This window comes from Ranitomeya variabilis, chromosome 8 (genome assembly GCF_051348905.1).
Source record: "Ranitomeya variabilis isolate aRanVar5 chromosome 8, aRanVar5.hap1, whole genome shotgun sequence".
NCBI classification, from domain to species: domain Eukaryota; kingdom Metazoa; phylum Chordata; class Amphibia; order Anura; family Dendrobatidae; genus Ranitomeya; species Ranitomeya variabilis.
This window is the reverse complement of record NC_135239.1, coordinates 82,906,355-82,926,510: the sequence shown is the minus strand read 5'-3', so window position 1 is coordinate 82,926,510 and position 20,156 is coordinate 82,906,355. Positions and strand designations below refer to the sequence as shown.

The window sequence follows — 20,156 nt, the reverse complement described above, 5'->3', positions numbered from 1 at the left end:
GTGGGTTGTGAGATATTTCTATTTATCTGCGCGGTTTGTGCGAGGGGTAGTGGGCGCGGGGTTCCTCCTTGCGCACACGCTTTAATTATTATTTTTCGTAGCTTTCTCTTTGACAGCTCGTAGTGTTATTATTTATCGCGCTCCATAGCTGCTATTACTGTTCTGTCTCATACCTACGCTAATTGCCAGCATTGATAGTCCATAGCCGCGGTGTGCATGACAACTTCAGCCACATTGTACGCCAATACAAGTGAATGGAGAAATGTGAGGAGACTGCAGAGGTCGGTATTCAGTCATTTTTGTGTGGGACTGTGAGATTTACACAAAGTTGCAGTTATTGTTGCTATTACTAACACAAAGTAGTGTTGGCGTCACATTGATGTATGTGACTCCATACAATCCAAAGACTAATGACTAACTAGATGTTGTATATCCATGAAAGTTTGGATGACTTGGTGCTTTATCTGCCATAGACCATCCTATATAGTATTCACTTATCACCTACCACCATTATTATGTACGTATATCATCCTATATATTATTCACTAATCACCTACCCACCATTATGTGTGTATATCATCCTATATATTATTCGCTTATCACCTACCCACCATAATTATGTACATATACCAACCTATATAGTATTCATTTATCCCCTACCCACCATTATTATGTGCATATGCCATACTATATATTATTCACTTATCTCCTACCACCATTATTATGTGCATATACCATCCTATATATTATTCACTTATCACCTACCACCATTATTATGTGCATATACCATCCTATATATTATTCACTTATCTCCTGCCACCATTATTATGTGCATATACCATCGCTCAGGATAGCAAAACAAAAGAACAGCCTTTTCCAGCACAAAGAGAAAAAATAGTGTAAAAAGTTCATACAACATATAGCGGGTCCGCCTGCTCAGGATTGTGTCCAGTTCTTTAGATCTTTTCACAGACCAACACAGGAGATCCACATATCTCCAGGTCCAAACACTCAGTCTCCATTTTATTTGCTAAACCACGCCCCGCCCGTAGGGATATGTGATCAGTCATTTCCACCCATCTCTTATGACTGCTCATAAAACCAGGCCCTAGAATGGCCTAATAACTCTCTCAGCACTATATGTGCTGGAGCATGCTTCCGAGCTCACATCACCAGAGCTAATAACCTCAATGACACACATCTCCCCTCAAGGACCCATTCAGCGGCTATCTTAAATACCCCCTCTGCCCAAAGCCAGGGGGCTTGGCATCTTGTGCCATCAAACAGTGGACTCTCGACAGAGTGACAGCATTGTCATGCAGCTTCCCTGGCCCATGCTGCACATGGAAGTTATAATCCTGGAATGCTAGGAACCACCTGGTCACTTGGGCATTGTTTCAATACTTCTCCCTCATCCACTTCAGTTGGGCATAGTCTGACACTAGCCTGAACTTCCTGCCTAACAGATAGTACATTAGAGTGTCTAACGTCCTCTTGATGGCCAAACATTCCTTCTCCACTATGGAGTAATTATTCTCGCAGGATGACAACGTCCAACTAAGATACACTTTGGGGTGCTCTTCCCCGTTCACCTCTTGTGATAAGACAGTGCCCAGCCCAACATCTGATGCGTCCGTCGGGACCACAAACTTCTTGGAGAAATCCGGTGCCACCAGCAGCTGCTCTTTACATCGGGCTAGCTTCAGTTCCTGGAAGGCCGCCTCAGCTTCTGGAGACCACTTAGCCAGAGCAGACTTGGTCCCTTTAAGGAGGTCTGTCGGCGAGGCGACCACCATTACGAAGTTCGGAATAAACCAGCGGTAATATCCTACAATGCCCAGTAATGCTCTGACATGCTTCTTTGAGAGGGGTTGTAGCCAACTCTGGATCGCCACAACTTTGTTTATCTGAGGCTTTATTTCACCCCTGCCTATGACAGTCCAAGTATTTAGCTTCCTCCATTCCTAACACACATTTCTTCGGGTTTATAGAAAACGCCGCCTTCCGTAGAGCATCAAGTATCACCTGGACTTTGCTCAGATGGCTCCCCCATTCCAGGCTGAAGATCACAATGTCATCCGGGTAGGCCGTTGCGTACCTCTTGTGGGGGAGCTAGGATCCGATCCATGGCTCTCTGGAATGTGGCTGGAGCTCCTTGTAACCCAAACGGCATCCTTGTGTTTTGGAAGCATCCATCTGGCATTGAAAAGGCAGACTTCCCCTTGGCGTCTTGGGACATGGGAATTTGCCAATACCCTTTTGTGAGGTCAAGGGTAGTAATCTACCGAGTCGGCCCTAGCCGCTCGATGCATCGACATTGGGCATTAGGTATGTATTGAACTTAGAATCCTCGTTCAGCTTCCTATAGTCATTGCAAAACCGCCATTCTCCATCTGGTTTCGACACTAAGACTATTGGACTGGACAAGCCACTCTTGGTTTCCTCAATGACTCCCAGGCTCAGCATCCACTTCACCTTCTTCGAGATCACCTCTCAGCGGGCTTCTGGTATCCGATATGGCTTCAAGTTGACCCGGACATAAAGCTCCGTCAGAACCTCATGCTCTTTGACCTTTGTACAACACGGCAGTTCTGAGAACAGGTCTCTGTTCCACTGTAGCAACTCTCTACACTGTTGCTTTTGGACACATGACAGCGTCTCTGCCACCTTAATTTCCTCTACGGCAGCTTCAGGCTTGGCCACCAAACACGGAGCCTCCACGGGTTCCCTATCTCGCCATGGCTTAATCAGGTTGATGTGGTATACCTGGTAGGGCTTCCTTCTCCCTGGTTGGTGGACTTTATAGATGACTTCCACACCCTTTCAACTGTTTCGTATGGACCCTGCCACTTGGCCAGGAATTTGCTCTCCACCGTAGGTACCAGCACCAGTACTCGATCCCCAGGGTCGAAGTGTCTCACCCTCACTGACCTATTGTACACCCTCAACTGTGCCTCTTGTGCTCTGATGCTTTGAGGAGGTGTTCACTCACCATGGGCATCACCTTTGCAATCATCTCTTGCATCTGGGCCACATGATCGATTACACTCTGGTAGGGTGTAGACTCTGCCTCCCATGTCTCCTTTGCTGTGTCGAGGAGCCCACAGGGGGTGTTGGCCATACAAAAGTTCAAAAGGACAGAACCCAGTAGAGGCCTTTGGGACTTCTCTAATGGAGAATAGAAGGTACAGTAGTAGACAGTCCAAGTCCCGGACGTCCTTCTCCACGATCTTCTTCAACATTGCCTTCAAGGTTTTATTGAACCTTTCTACCAAGCCATCTGTCTGTGGATGGTATGCTGAGGTCCGGACTGCAGTTTGAGGTAAGCAGAGGAAGCGATATTGCTGAAATGTCCAGGCAAGTTTGTTTAAACTTCTTAGATTGCTCAGGATAGCAAAACAGAAGAACAGCTTTTTCCTGCACTAAGTGAAAACATAGAGTAAAAAGTCCATACAACATATAGCTGGTCCGCCCACTCAGGATAGTGTCTGGTTCTTTAGGTCTTAGCACAGACCAACACACAGGAGATCCACATATCTCCAGGTCCAGACACTCGGTCTCCATTTTATTTGCTAAACCACGCCCCAGGGATAGGGATATATGATCAGTCATTTCCACCCATCTCTTATAAGTGCTCGTAAAAGCCGGCCCTGGAATGGCCTAATAATTCTCTCAGCACTATATGTGCTGGAGCATGCTTCCGAGCTCACATCACCGCAGCTAATAACCGCGATGTCACATATCTCCCCTCAAGGACCCGTCCGGCGGCCATCTTACACATCCCATATATTATTCATTTTATATAACCTACCTTCCATAAGTGATCCTCATATTCTATTTTATTCAGTATAACCTTACTTCTATTGTTATTTTCACCCATCACCTTTTTGCAGCAGATTTTGGCCGTTTTCACGCCTCCGACATTCACTGTCCAAGTACAGACTGCAGTTTTCCAAACTATCCGCTGTCCTGTACCAGACGGAGCAGCATCATAGGCTAGCTTTTTATCTTAGTATCTTTCTGCTAATTGATCTCTTAATACTACGTGGTATAATTATGACTGTTCTGTTCCTTTATTGATTGGCATCTATTTGCTCCTTTCTGATATTCTTAATGTTTTTGTTTTTTTGCACTTAACTGCTGCAGCCAATCACTGTCCTCAGAAGTCTCATGCCAGCAAGCATTACCACAGTGATTGGCTGCAGCAGTCCCATGTATGCAAAGCATGTCATGAGTGCCAAGAAGTGCAGAGATGCCGATGCAGACTGCAACAGTGGTGGCATTGGAGCTTTGCCGGTATGAACAGTATTTTTTTTTTCAATTTTATGTAATATAGTCTGTGCAGCCTTCTATAAGAAAAAGTTAATGGATTTGGATATATTAAGTAGTGTTGCTTGAGTAAGTAATTTAAGATGCACCAAAATCGAAGTTTGCATTGTATTCTGCCTCTGTGTCCCGTAATATTGTGTCTAGTCTTATAAACTGTGCTCCGTAAGTGCCAGGGATTGCAGAGCTCTCTGTCGCCATCTGCTGGCCGTGTACGGCTTTTGGATTCTTCTACCCATATGTGCCGTATCTGGAGCTGTGGGTGGGAAGGGCGCGCATAAGAACATGTGGATGGCTTGTATGTGCTGCCTGCCTCATTCAGCTCTATATAAATACTGTGTCTTGTATGATTGTCATAAATAGGTCAAATGTCTATTGTCATAATGATACTGGCTAGAAATGGTGACCCTCTTGTATCTCATGAAGTGGAAACGATTGTGGTGGTGACCTATGTATCTCATTAAAAAAACAACTTTTTAAGATGACATGGGAACTCCAGCCTAAAACCTAATTGTGTTGTGGATATTCATTTCTAAATAATAGTTTACTTTATCTAATTATGTTCTGCTCCTCTTCTTGGTGACGTCACTGCTCTATGGGTGAGCCTAAAATCTCTTTACAATGTACGTCTATGGCGCCTTGTTCTGACGCTTTATAGACCTACACTGAAGTCACTTTCAGGTCATGCAGAGCGTAGTGTGACCCGAAGATTCTGCAGAGCGGTGACGTCACTGAGAAGAGGAGCAGAAGGGCGCTGGATACCAGAGAAGGCGGCACTCGGTGACAGGGCCGTATTTGCCACTAGGCACTTGAGGGCACGTGCCTAGGGCGGGGACAATGCAGGGGGCGGCACCTGAGCAAGGTTTGTTTTTTTTGTTTGTTTTTTTTATAAGTACTGGGTCACCGACCGCCTGCGCCCCCCCTGGCCGCCCGCCTGCCTCCCACCCACCCTCCTTGAAGACGATACTCACCCTGCTCCAGCGATGCCTGGTCTCGGCTTCTGCAGCGCTCCTGAATGAGCGGTCACGTGGTACCGCTCATTAAGGTAATGAATATGTGCATATTCGTGACCTTAATGAGCGGTATCACATGACCGCTCACGCAGGAAGAAGGTGCTACGCCGGGATTCGGGACAGAGCCAGAGGGATGTCGGCGCAGCCGCCCAGTGTGGGACAGGTGAGTATGAGGGACGGGGGGACAGGGGAGGAGGGATGAAGGAGGACGGCAAGCCGCGCCATTCAAGATGGGAGCGGGGAGCGAAGGGGGGGGGTGGAGGAGAGATGAGCCATGCATGCGGGGGGGGGGATGTGAACCATGCATGGGGGGGGGGGATATGAGCCATGCATACAGGAGGGGGAATATGTCTGCTGTGTAGACTATCATTCAAATGGACACTGATCGGTTACATTTTACTGATCGGTGACACTATTGTGCCGCCGGTTGGTCTGTGTAAACTGACCCTTAGTCATCTGTGTCGTTCAAAAGTACAACTCGTCCCGCAAACAATAAGCCTTCACATGGCCATATTGATGGAAAAATAAAAAAGCTATGGCTCTGGAAAGAAGGGGAGCGAAAAACGAAAACGCAAAACCAAAAAAAGCTCCGATCATGAGGGGTTAAAGGGATTTTCCAGTGTTTTAAGAAAATCAATTGAGAAGGAAATAGAGTAAAATATAAAAGTAACCTCCACTCACCCGTGGTCCTCCCTGCGGGCTCCAGCACTGCCGCGGGTGTGCGCTCTCTTCCTGCAGTGATAGTGTGCCATCCATGTGCAGGTGAGTGCTGCTGCCGCCACGTGCCATAGATACCACTAATGAGGACAGTGACCGTCACGTGGGCACAGACATCACTACAGAAGGTACACAAAGGCATCAGGGACCACCGGAACAGATGATTTTCCTAAAATACTGGAAAATCCCTTTAATTTGTCACTGACTTGTGTGCTGCTTTTTATTACTCTGTTTGTTCACTATTGTTATCTCCTTTTTCTGCTTTGTTTCTCACCTTTTCTAAAAGGTTCTATAAAGAGGGATGACAATGAGATTCACAAGATGTTTTTTTTATTGATCACAGGAGCCCCCGCTCCTGTTACCGGTGGGGGGGATAGAGCGTCAGGTGGCTTTGTCTATGACCTGAGCTGGGAGACAATCGCCCTCCCGTGTATGTGCTGTATATAAAACGCTCCACAGACCTGCTGGCTAAATGAATTTTAAAGACTTCCAAGGTTTTAAAGTGGATTTTCCCCAGAGACTGGAGGCGGGCAGCTCGCCAGCACCCCACACTCCCTCCTGCATGTGTCTGCTGTGGAATTTGCCCATAGTGTGCAAATATTGGAGTGCGGCTGTCTGTGAAATTCATCGCACACAGTGTGCATGGCGCACAAGCAAGCGTTTGCCCAGCAAAAATGCATCCGGTGACCTCTCCAGGAGCCATAATGTCCGTCTGTGCGTGATAATTTCTCCATTATGTATATAATAGTTATTGCTATTTGTGTTATGATGGCTATCACCGGGGTTTATGCTCAGCTTTTCCAGGCTCCCGAATAAAAACTGTCCCGAATTGTGCAATAGAATGAAATTAAAGAAGCCTCCCATCTATATTTATTTTTATTAAACGTGTGTTTATAACGTTCACCTGTTCCCTCCTTCTAAATGTTAATCATTATCTGCTCCGTCCTATTCATCTGTCTCGACATCCTCCAAGCACCAATAGCACCCGGTAACTGCAGTCAGACGGATCCTGGCTGATGATGGATCCTGCAGCTTTATATGAATACCCTACTTATTATAATGATGGCCGGACCGTATATAACAGCACATTCTACCTATTGTGTCCCCCCTATTTCTTATAGAGTGTAAGCTTCCAAGTAGGACCTCCCTCCTGTAACTGGTGAATGATGTGTTACTTTGTATTATTTTTATTGTTTGTTCATTTCCTCGCTTAATTGTAAAGTGTGGTGGAATATGGTAGAAATATTATTATTATTTTATGTGAGTATGTAATGTGGTGTGAGTGTGTTAATATACTCCCCTACCACTGTTCTGCTCCACTTCTCCATGACGTCATCACATTTGTGACTAGGCGGCTCACTCTGAGCTCTGTGTGAGAGCCGGAAGTCTCTTTTACAAAGAGCTTTGTTCTGACGCTCCATAGACTTATGCTGTAGAAGCCACTTCTGGGTGACACAACGCGCAGCGTGCCCCGGAGAATCTGCTGAGCAGTAACGTCACTGAGAGGAGGAGCACAACAGTGCTGGATCCCGGAGAGTCTGCAGAGCGGTGACGTCACTGTAAAGAGGAGCAGAACGGTGCTGAATCCAGGATAGTCTGCAGACTGGTGACGTCACTGTGAAGAGGAGCAGAAGAGCGATGAATCCAGGATAGTCTGCAGAGCGGTGACATCACTAAGAAGAGGAGCAGAATGGCACTGGATCCCGGAGAGTCTGCAGAGCGATGACGACACTGAAAAGAGGAGCAGAACGGCGGTGGATCCCGAAGAGTCTGCAGAGTGGTGACGTCACTGTAAAGAGGAGCAGAACAGTGCTGAATCCAGGATAGTCTGCAGACTGGTGACGTCACTGTGAAGAGGAGCAGAATCGCGATGGATCCAGGATAGTCTGCAGATCGGTGACATCACTGAGAAGAGGAGCAGAATGGCACTGGATCCCGGAGAGTCTGCAGAGCGATGACGACACTGAAAAGAGGAGCAGAACGGCGGTGGATCCCGAAGAGTCTGCAGAGTGGTGACGTCACTGTAAAGAGGAGCAGAACAGTGCTGAATCCAGGATAGTCTGCAGACTGGTGACGTCACTGTGAAGAGGAGCAGAATCGCGATGGATCCAGGATAGTCTGCAGATCGGTGACATCACTGAGAAGAGGAGCAGAATGGCACTGGATCCCGGAGAGTCTGCAGAGCGATGACGACACTGAAAAGAGGAGCAGAACGGCGGTGGATCCCGAAGAGTCTGCAGAGCAGTGATGTCAGTGAGAAGAGGAGCAGAACTGCTTTCAATCCCAGAGAGTCTGCAGAGCAGTGACATCACTGAGAAGAGGAGCAGAACTGTGCTGGATCCCGGAGAGAGCAGTGGTAAGTGATTATATTAATATTCACACTACACTACATGCACATGTACACACGATAAAAAATATAAATAGAAGTGCTTCCTTAAGGCAGAGTATGTGTCGCTGTGTAATGGGGGATATTCTCATTGAGGACGTACACGGTTATGTTGGTTGATAGCCAACAAAGGCACTGCCACCTAGGACTACACCACTTTACACTTTTACATCTAATTAATTCTACCATATAGTCAGATTGGTCAGGACTCTTCATACAGTCAGATTGTTATTATAGGTCTAATCTAATATATGAAGCTGAATGTGTGTATGTATGTATGTATGTGTGTGTGTATGTCCGGGATTGGCATCTGAACCGTCGCAGCTACAGCTACAAAATTTTGCACAGTCACACGTCTGGACCCCGAGAGCGTCATAGGCTATGTTGTGAGGCAAAATTTTATCCCCGCGCGTTCCAATTCACCAAACAATTTTGCCCCTATCTACATAATGGGGAAAAAGTGAAAGGAAAAGTGTTGGAGGCAAATTGACAGCCAGGAGGAGATGGCATACAGGTATATACTATATACAGGGGAGATGATATACAGCTATATATTATATACAGGAGGAGATGACATACAGGTATATACTATATACAGGGGAGATGACATACACGTATATACTATATATAGGAGGAGATGACATGCAGCTATATATTATATACAGGAGGAGATGACATACAGGTATATACTATATACAGGGGAGATGACATACAGGTATATACTATATACAGGGGAGATGACATACAGGTATATACTATATACAGGGGAGATGACTTACAGGTATATCTAATATATAAAGCTGAATGTGTGTGTGTATGTGTGTATGTCCGGGATTGGCATCTGCACTGTCGCAGCTACAGCCACAAAATTTTGCACAGCAAGACTAGGAGATTGGGCGCACTGCCCTATATTATATATAAATATCCATGAGGGTGCGGAAACAGTGTTAAAAACTATACTAAGAATCCAGGGAAGAAAAGCATTACTGCAGCAAATCGCACACCTTCAATAATAAACAACAATGAGCATAAAATACAAGCTGATTTTATTGACAGATCAAAAGAAAACACACCACAAACAATAAAAACATAATTAAAAACATATAAGCACCATCAAAAACACACAGGAAAAACGGACCATAGCTCAGTGTAATAAAGTGACCCAAAATTAACCCAATGGCTCATGGGGTATAGCGACAAAATATAAATAACGGGACAGTGCCAAAATTGGTCTGCAAAAGACGCACACACGGTGCTGAGCAAACAGAAAATAATAGGCAACAAGAAAGTTCTTTTGATCTGTCAATAAAATCAGCTTGTATTTTATGCTCATTGTTGTTTATTATTGAAGGTGTGCGATTTGCTGCAGTAATGCTTTTCTTCCCTGGATTCTTACAAAATTTTGCACAGTCACACGTCTGGACCACGAGAGCATCATAGGCTATGTTGTGAGGTGAAATTTTAACCCCGCGCATTTCAATTCACCAAACAATTTTGCCCCTATCTACATAATGGGGAAAAAGTGAAAGGAAAAGTGTTGGAGGCAAATTGACAGCTGCCAGATGTGAACAAGGGGGACTTAAAGAGTGAGAACGATGGCGCCAGAGAGTATATACCATACAGTTGCTAAGGTGGGGCCCCGACATGGGATACTCACCACACACGGGGATATGAATGAACACACACACACAAAATGCGCCACACACTACCACGTGCTTGAACACATATCACCCTCAGCACACATTTCACCACACATACACCAACCTCACCACATAAAAGTCGAAACACAAAAGTCGCTGCTCAAAACTCGCCACGCGCAAAACTCGCCACATGCAAAACTAGGCTCACGCGAAACTCGCCACACGTGCAAAACTCACCTCATGGAAAACTCGCCACACGCAAAACTTGCACACGCGGAAAAATTGCCACATGCACAAAAGTTGCAACACATGCAAAAGTTGCCTCACACAAAACTTGCACATACTCAAAACGCACCACACATAAAACTCGCCACTCGCAAAACTCGCCATGCGCAAAACTTGCTGCACACAACTTGCTACACTAACCTGTCACATGCAACTCGACACACAAAAAATTGCGACGCGCATGTCGCCACACAAAACTCATCTCACAAAAGTCACTACATGCATGTCGCCACACACAACTCAACACACACAACTTGACACATGAAACTCGCCCTAAAACAAACACAAGTCTGGTATTATCCTTCAAAAATAAAAATCTGCTTAATAAGCAGAAAAGCTACAAGAGCATCAAATGTACCATATTGGAAATACGGCAGCTGTCAGTCACATGACCTGTCTATTATGTGTATACAGTGGGGCAAAAAAGTATTTAGTCAGTCAGCAATAGTGCAAGTTCCACCACTTTAAAAAGATGAGAGGCGTCTGTAATTTACATCATAGGTAGACCTCAACTATGGGAGACAAACTGAGAAAAAAAAAAGCCAGAAAATCACATTGTCTGTTTTTTTATCATTTTATTTGCATATTATGGTGGAAAATAAGTATTTGGTCAGAAACAAACAATCAAGATTTCTGGCTCTCACAGACCTGTAACTTCTTCTTTAAGAGTCTCCTCTTTCCTCCACTCATTACCTGTAGTAATGGCACCTGTTTAAACTTGTTATCAGTATAAAAAGACACCTGTGCACACCCTCAAACAGTCTGACTCCAAACTCCACTATGGTGAAGACCAAAGAGCTGTCAAAGGACACCAGAAACAAAATTGTAGCCCTGCACCAGGCTGGGAAGACTGAATCTGCAATAGCCAACCAGCTTGGAGTGAAGAAATCAACAGTGGGAGCAATAATTAGAAAATGGAAGACATTCAAGACCACTGATAATCTCCCTCGATCTGGGGCTCCACGCAAAATCCCACCCCGTGGGGTCAGAATGATCACAAGAACGGTGAGCAAAAATCCCAGAACCACGTGGGGGGACCTAGTGAATGAACTGCAGAGAGCTGGGACCAATGTAACAAGGCCTACCATAAGTAACACACTACGCCACCATGGACTCAGATCCTGCAGTGCCAGACGTGTCCCACTGCTTAAGCCAGTACATGTCCGGGCCCGTCTGAAGTTTGCTAGAGAGCATTTGGATGATCCAGAGGAGTTTTGGGAGAATGTCCTATGGTCTGATGAAACCAAACTGGAACTGTTTGGTAGAAACACAACTTGTCGTGTTTGGAGGAAAAAGAATACTGAGTTGCATCCATCAAACACCATACCTACTGTAAAGCATGGTGGTGGAAACATCATGCTTTGGGGCTGTTTCTCTGCAAAGGGGCCAGGATGACTGATCCGGGTACATGAAAGAATGAATGGGGCCATGTATCGTGAGATTTTGAGTGCAAACCTCCTTCCATCAGCAAGGGCATTGAAGATGAAACGTGGCTGGGTCTTTCAACATGACAATGATCCAAAGCACACCGCCAGGGCAACGAAGGAGTGGCTTTGTAAGAAGCATTTCAAGGTCCTGGAGTGGCCTAGCCAGTCTCCAGATCTCAACCCTATAGAAAACCTTTGGAGGGAGTTGAAAGTCCGTGTTGCCAAGCGAAAAGCCAAAAACATCACTGCTCTAGAGGAGATCTGCATGGAGGAATGGGCCAACATACCAACAACAGTGTGTGGCAACCTTGTGAAGACTTACAGAAAACGTTTGACCTCTGTCATTGCCAACAAAGGATATATTACAAAGTATTGAGATGAAATTTTGTTTCTGACCAAATACTTATTTTCCACCAGAATATGCAAATTAAATGATAAAAAAACAGACAATGTGATTTTCTGGCTTTTTTTTTCTCAGTTTGTCTCCCATAGTTGAGGTCTACCTGTGATGTAAATTACAGACGCCTCTCATCTTTTTAAGTGGTGGAACTTGCACTATTGCTGACTGACTAAATACTTTTTTGCCCCACTGTATGTGAGCTAATATATACTGCCAGGGGGGAGGGCTTCCTGTTGGCTGGGGATTTATCATGCTGCCAATTTAGCTTACAAATACTGTGGTAAAAATACTGAGCAAATAACGAGGTCTAATGCAGGAGATGACACACAGATATATACTACATACAGGAGATGACACACAGGTATATACTATATACAGGAGGAGATGACTTACAGGTATATACTATATACAGGAGGAGATGACACACAGATATATACTATATACAGGAGGAGATGACACACAGGTATATACTATATACAGGGGAGATGACACACAGGTATATACTATATACAGGAGGAGATGACATACAGGTATATACTATATACAGGAGGAGATGACACACAGGTATATACTATATACAGGGGAGATGACACACAGGTATATACTATATACAGGAGGAGATGACACACAGGTATATACTATATACAGGAGGAGATGACACACAGGTATATTCTATATACAGGAGGAGATGACACACAGGTATATACTATATACAGGAGGAGATGACATACAGGTTACATACTATATACAGGAGGAGATGACATACAGGTACATACTATATACAGGGGAGATGACACAGATATATACTATATACAGGAGGAAATGACACACAGGTATATACTATATGCAGGAGGAGATGGCATACAGGTACGTACTATATACAGGAGGAGATGACACACAGGTATATACTATATACAGGAGCAGATGACACACAGGTATATACTATACACAGGAGGAGATGACTTACAGGTATATACAGGAGCAGATGACACACGTATATACTATATACAGGAGGAGATGACATACAGGTATATACTATATAAAAGAGGAGATGACACATAGGTATATAGAGGAGGAGATGACATACAGCAGGTAAATATTATATACAGGGGAGATGACATACAGGTATATACTATATACAGGAGATGACATACAGGTATATACTATATATAGGAGGAGATGACATACAGGTATATACTATATACAGGAGGAGATGACACACAGATATATACTATATACAGGAGGAGATGACATACTGGTACATACTATATACAGGGGAGATGACACACAGATATGTACTATATACAGGAGGAGATGACACACAGGTATATACTATATACAGGAGGAGATGACACACAGGTATATACAGGAGGAGATGACATACAGGTACATACTATATACAGGGGGAGATGACACATAGGTATATACTATATACAGGAGCAGATGACACACAGGTATATACTATATACAGGAGGAGATGACTTACAGGTATATACTATATACAGGAGTAGATGACACACGTATATACTATATACAGAAGAGTTGACATACAGGTATATGCTATATACAGGAGGAGATGACACCCAGATATATACTATATGCAGGAGAAGATGACACACAGGTATATACTATATACAGGAGGAGATGACATACAGGTACATACTATATACAGGGGAGATGACACAGGTATATACTATATATAGGAGGAGATGACATACAGGTATATACTATATATAGGAGGAGATGACATACAGGTATATACTATATACAGGAGGAGATGACACACAGATATATACTATATACAGGAGGAGATGACACACAGGTATATACAATATACAGGAGGAGATGACATACAGGTACATACCATATACAGGGAAGATGACACACAGATATATACTATATACAGGAGGAGATGACACACCGGTATATACTATATACAGGAGGAGATGACATACAGGTACATACTATATACAGGAGGAGATGACACACAGGTATATACTATATACAGGAGCAGATGACACACAGATATATACTATATACAGGAGTAGATGACTTACAGGTATATACTATATACAGGAGGAGATGACATACCGGTATATACTATATAAAAGGAGATGACACATAGGTATATAGAGGAGGAGATGACATACAGCAGGTATATACAGTGGGGCAAAAAAGTATTTAGTCATTCAGCAATAGTGCAAGTTCCACCACTTAAAAAGATGAGAGGCGTCTGTAATTTACATCATAGGTAGACCTCAACTATGGGAGACAAACTGAGAAAAAAAATCCAGAAAATCACATTGTCTGTTTTTTTATCATTTTATTTGCATATTATGGTGGAAAATAAGTATTTGGTCAGAAACAAAATTTCATCTCAATACTTTGTAATATATCCTTTGTTGGCAATGACAGAGATCAAACGTTTTCTGTAAGTCTTCACAAGGTTGCCACACACTGTTGTTGGTATGTTGGCCCATTCCTCCATGCAGATCTCCTCTAGAGCAGTGATGTTTTTGGCTTTTCGCTTGGCAACACGGACTTTCAACTCCCTCCAAAGGTTTTCTATAGGGTTGAGATCTGGAGACTGGCTAGGCCACTCCAGGACCTTGAAATGCTTCTTACGAAGCCACTCCTTTGTTGCCCTGGCGGTGTGCTTTGGATCATTGTCATGTTGAAAGACCCAGCCACGTTTCATCTTCAATGCCCTTGCTGATGGAAGGAGGTTTGCACTCAAAATCTCACGATACATGGCCCCATTCATTCTTTCATGTACCCGGATCAGTCGTCCTGGCCCCTTTGCAGAGAAACAGCCCCAAAGCATGATGTTTCCACCACCATGCTTTACAGTAGGTATGGTGTTTGATGGATGCAACTCAGTATTCTTTTTCCTCCAAACACGACAAGTTGTGTTTCTACCAAACAGTTCCAGTTTGGTTTCATCAGACCATAGGACATTCTCCCAAAACTCCTCTGGATCATCCAAATGCTCTCTAGCAAACTTCAGACGGGCCCGGACATGTACTGGCTTAAGCAGTGGGACACGTCTGGCACTGCAGGATCTGAGTCCATGGTGGCGTAGTGTGTTACTTATGGTAGGCCTTGTTACATTGGTCCCAGCTCTCTGCAGTTCATTCACTAGGTCCCCCCGCGTGGTTCTGGGATTTTTGCTCACCGTTCTTGTGATCATTCTGACCCCACGGGGTGGGATTTTGCGTGGAGCCCCAGATCGAGGGAGATTATTAGTGGTCTTGAATGTCTTCCATTTTCTAATTATTGCTCCCACTGTTGATTTCTTCACTCCAAGCTGGTTGGCTATTGCAGATTCAGTCTTCCCAGCCTGGTGCAGGGCTACAATTTTGTTTCTGGTGTCCTTTGACAGCTCTTTGGTCTTCACCATAGTGGAGTTTGGAGTCAGACTGTTTGAGGGTGTGCACAGGTGTCTTTTTATACTGATAACAAGTTTAAACAGGTGCCATTACTACAGGTAATGAGTGGAGGAAAGACGAGACTCTTAAAGAAGAAGTTACAGGTCTGTGAGAGCCAGAAATCTTGATTGTTTGTTTCTGACCAAATACTTATTTTCCACCATAATATGCAAATAAAATGATAAAAAAAACAGACAATGTGATTTTCTGGATTTTTTTTTCTCAGTTTGTCTCCCATAGTTGAGGTCTACCTATGATGTAAATTACAGACGCCTCTCATCTTTTTAAGTGGTGGAACTTGCACTATTGCTGACTGACTAAATACTTTTTTGCCCCACTGTATTATATACAGGGGAGATGACATACAGGTATATATTATATACAGGAGATGACATACAGGTATATACTATATATAAGAGGAGATGACATACAGGTATATAGTATATACAGAAGAGATGACATACAGGTATATACTATATACAGGAGGAGATGACACATAGGAATATACAGGAGGAGATGACATACAACAGGTATATACTATTTACAGGGGAGATGACATACAGGTATATACAGGAGATGACATACAGGTGTATACTATATATAAGGGAGATGACAAACATGTATATACTGAGGGGAAAATGAGGGGTGTGAGGTGAAAATTAAAAGGTGTGAGTGCAAAATGAGAGGAGTGAGGGAAAATAGTGGAGTGATCGGAAAATGACAGATGTGAGGTCGAAATGACAAGTGTTAGGGGGAAATGAGAGGAGTGAGGGGGAAAATAAGAGGAGTGAGGGGGAAAATGAGAGATGTGAGGGGAAAATGAGAGGCGTGATGGGAAAATAAGAGAAGTGAGGTGCTATAACTAACCACAGATATTTACTATGCCAGGCAACGCCGGGCTCTTCAGCTAGTAGACATTATATAAGGCTTATGTACCATTGTACTGTGTTTATACATTATTGAAATGTAACATATCATCGTTATATCATCATTTACTATGTAACATTTGCAACTAATAAAAACTCCATGAAAGTTTCCCATAGATGGAGATGCAGAAGTCTCTTGATTTCAGTTAGGCGATTCCATATCTCGTAACATAGCTGGGTGCTTCTGCTGCCACCTTGTGTGCTCTGCTATGGAAAGACCTGCAAGGGAGCAGGTAGGTGGGAGTCCGAAAAATGAACCCCCACCTACCAGACATTGAGGTATTCTGTCTACGTAAATAAATCATTACATACATAGTAATTAGCATTGTGATGTGCTGGTTTAGTGCATGGCCTTGGGGGGGAGGGTAAGGATGACACTGGGAGGAAGATAAGATACGCTCTGCAATAAATATAAGATATCACTGTTTGGGCTGATTTGCTTCTTTAAACTGATACAAAAGGTATTCCAGTAGGTAGTAATTACCATCTATCCAGTAGATAGCCTCTAGATTGGGGAAGGAGAGGTCTGACTGTGACTCCAGAATGGGGCATTTTTATCCCTGTTAGAATTGAGCAGGGTGGTCCACATGCTCAGCTGCCGCACTTTAGGAGATACTCTTTACCCAAATATCCCTTTATAATAGGATATGTGCAGACCAACTGCAGCCCCTTTCACAGTGCATGCCAAACAGTGCCCCAAAACAATGCCAGCTATGAAGTGTCTCCCCTCATGTCTGTGTTCCAGTGATTGGGGGTCTTACAGAACGGCCCTCTGCGCTTATGACTACGTCACTCTGCATAAGGGGCACATATTCTCTGCACACTCACAATACAACATGACAAAGCTCTACAGAACGTCATGTAGAAAATGGTTACTTCTGTAGAAAATACATTTACGAAAACTACACTGAATCCTGCATTGAACTACATTGAAATGTTTAACTGTTAATTGTATGCGTCTATGGAAGACGGTACAAGAAATGGCCGTACAAGCTGTGCCCCATTACTGTTTCCTTCTGAGCGCCCGGCCGCCTTTCTCTTTCTGCGCCTTATGAAATGCTGATAGCATATGACATATTCTTGTCAAGCATCCCACCAGCGTACAGGACTGGGATGTTTTTCATATAGTAAGGAATCTCATGTGATACCCGTATGTCTTTATTAAAAAGAGAGTCTCAGCAGGAGTGTGGGAAGCTTGGTGTCTTTTCAGAGATCCAAAAAAGAATACTCTAATGTGAGCCTCGGTGTAAGAAGCACTCTGTGCATTAGACTTCCAGGCCACCCGTGCTGTCCAGCTGGGAAGGCTCAGACCCAGTTTCTTTCCTTTGTATAGTCCCTGAACATTACAGTCGGAGATATTTTTGTATAATTCTCAGAATTTGTCTTCCAGCAAACTTGTAAGTCTGTGCTATGAATCTACTGTATCTCTTGTGATACAATTGCTATTGTATTATTTGCTATATGGTGCTGATGCATTCTTCATACTTATTTAGCATATATTCTTTCTTTAGTATCACACATTTTCAGTCAATATGTAGCACTTCAGAGAATGGTTTCTCTTGAAATACTCTTGTGTTACTAAAATATACTATTTGTCCACATATAGATGCGTGTGATACAATATATGTATTGGCTTTACCTAATAGTGCGGTGACTTAGTGAACACATTTTTTAGATATATATTTAGTGGAGGGGTCGAGACTAGTTGTTATTCTCACTTTGCTAGGCTGTGTTATTGCCCCCCCTAGCCTAAAAATAGCTGCCCGCAGCCGCCCCTATTAGATGCGCCAATTCTGGTGCTTCCCACTTTCTCTGGTGTGGTGGCAAGTGGGGTAATATTTGTGTGGTTGATTTCAACTGTGTAATGTTAGCTGATATCAAGCCCAAAGGTTAATTATGGATAGGTGACACCCCCATTTCTAACCCCTTGGTCAAATGTAAATTTGTATATTTAGTGGTGGACAGTACATCCGAAGGTGGGGGACAGTAACTCCAGCACTGCTTGGCGCCGGGTTCACGTGTCATAACAAACGCACTTGAGCACTGGGAATGTGACTGCCGACGCTGCTGGAACGGCGCAGGCACGGGAGGTGACCATAAGCTTTTTTATTTTATCGGCACCAAACATTTAGATCAAGAAGGGGTTGTCCTAGTATTGGATAACCTCATTAATGCCTGCAGCCTATGAGATTTCTGGTGCACGTGGAAAAATGACATCTTACCTCCTGTGCCAGGGTAACAGCTGCAGGAAGAAGAAGCAGAGCCCAGTAGCCTGACATGGGGAGCGGGGGTTAGATAAATTTCATTTTTTTTTAAATCTACACAAGTGGGGTATTAAATTATAGAAAGGAAACATTATTATTATCACATGAATCTAGGCACAAAGGTGACATTATTATTATTAGTATGGAGACATTATTAATATATGGAGACTGTAAGAGGGTCACTGGTAATGTGCTGGAAGGGAGATATGTTTCACTGAGGTTGTTGGCTTCAGTGATACAAACCTAGAAGTTTTGCTCTTGCATGTTATGTGCTGAGTGGGACGGGGCCAGGTCTATTTTGAACAGTGAAGAGTTGAGTGAGACAGCTGTTCACCATATCTCCACCCTCAGGAGGGGTCCAGGAGGTAAAAGTGGAGCCTTTGGACTTGTGAGTTCTGTGCACGCTGGAGGGGAGCTGACCTCCAGTGCTGGGCTCTTGGTAAACAGAGCTGAAACTGGTTTCCTGTGAGGACGCACCCCGCCGGTATAAAGGACTATAGTGAGTGCAGTTTGGTTTATGGCAAAAAGACTGAGTATGTCTATTTCTTTTCTTTAAACTGGTTTATCAAGCCAAATTTTAATATACCAGTTGAAGATTTAAACGAGAAGCATTTCTGTGACTACCTCGTTAAGCAGCCGAGTGAGCCGATCTACCACATGACACAGAAGGGGTTATTATTAATATATGTATAGAAAGAAGGCATTATTTGTAATATATTCAGGTAAGAAAGAGGTTATATGTATTATATGGAGGCACAGAAGGGTTTATTGATGCATGGAGGCACAGAAGGGGGCATTATTATACAGAATCACAAGGTACTACGGGCACAAGTGGAGACATTAAGGAGGCAGCTTACCTGTGCTTTCTGAGCCACCAGCTGGTGGAGAGGGGACTAGTCTACAGTTGACAGCCCATTGGCACATATTGCTTTGTATAACATTTCTGAGGGTAAGGGTATGTGCACACGTATTTTGGAGCTCTGCGGATTTTTCTGCAGCGGATTTGAGAAATCCGCAAGTAAAAGGCACTGCGTTTTACCTGCGGATTTACCGCGGATTTTCTGCGGTTTTTATGAAATTTTGTGTGGATTCCACCTGCGGTTTTACAACTGCAGATTCCTATTATGGAGCAGGTGTACACCGCAGCGGAATCCGCACAAAGAATTGACATGCTGTGGAATGTATCCCGCAGCGTTTCCGTCCGTTTTTTTCCGCAGCATGGGCACTGCGGATTGCGGTTTCCATAGTTTTACATTGTACTGTAAACGCATGGAAAGCTGCTGCGGATCCGCAGCAAAATCCGCAGCAAAATCCGCAACGTGTGCACATAGCCTCAATGTCAAG

General features: G+C 43.8%; 1 protein-coding gene across 6 annotated transcripts in view; it reads left to right on the top strand.

Annotated features, from left to right (window-relative positions):
• DENND1B (DENN domain containing 1B) overlaps positions 1-20,156 on the top strand; it is a 246,050-nt gene that overhangs the window by 68,319 nt on the left and 157,575 nt on the right. The gene's annotated exons all lie outside the window — the stretch shown is intronic.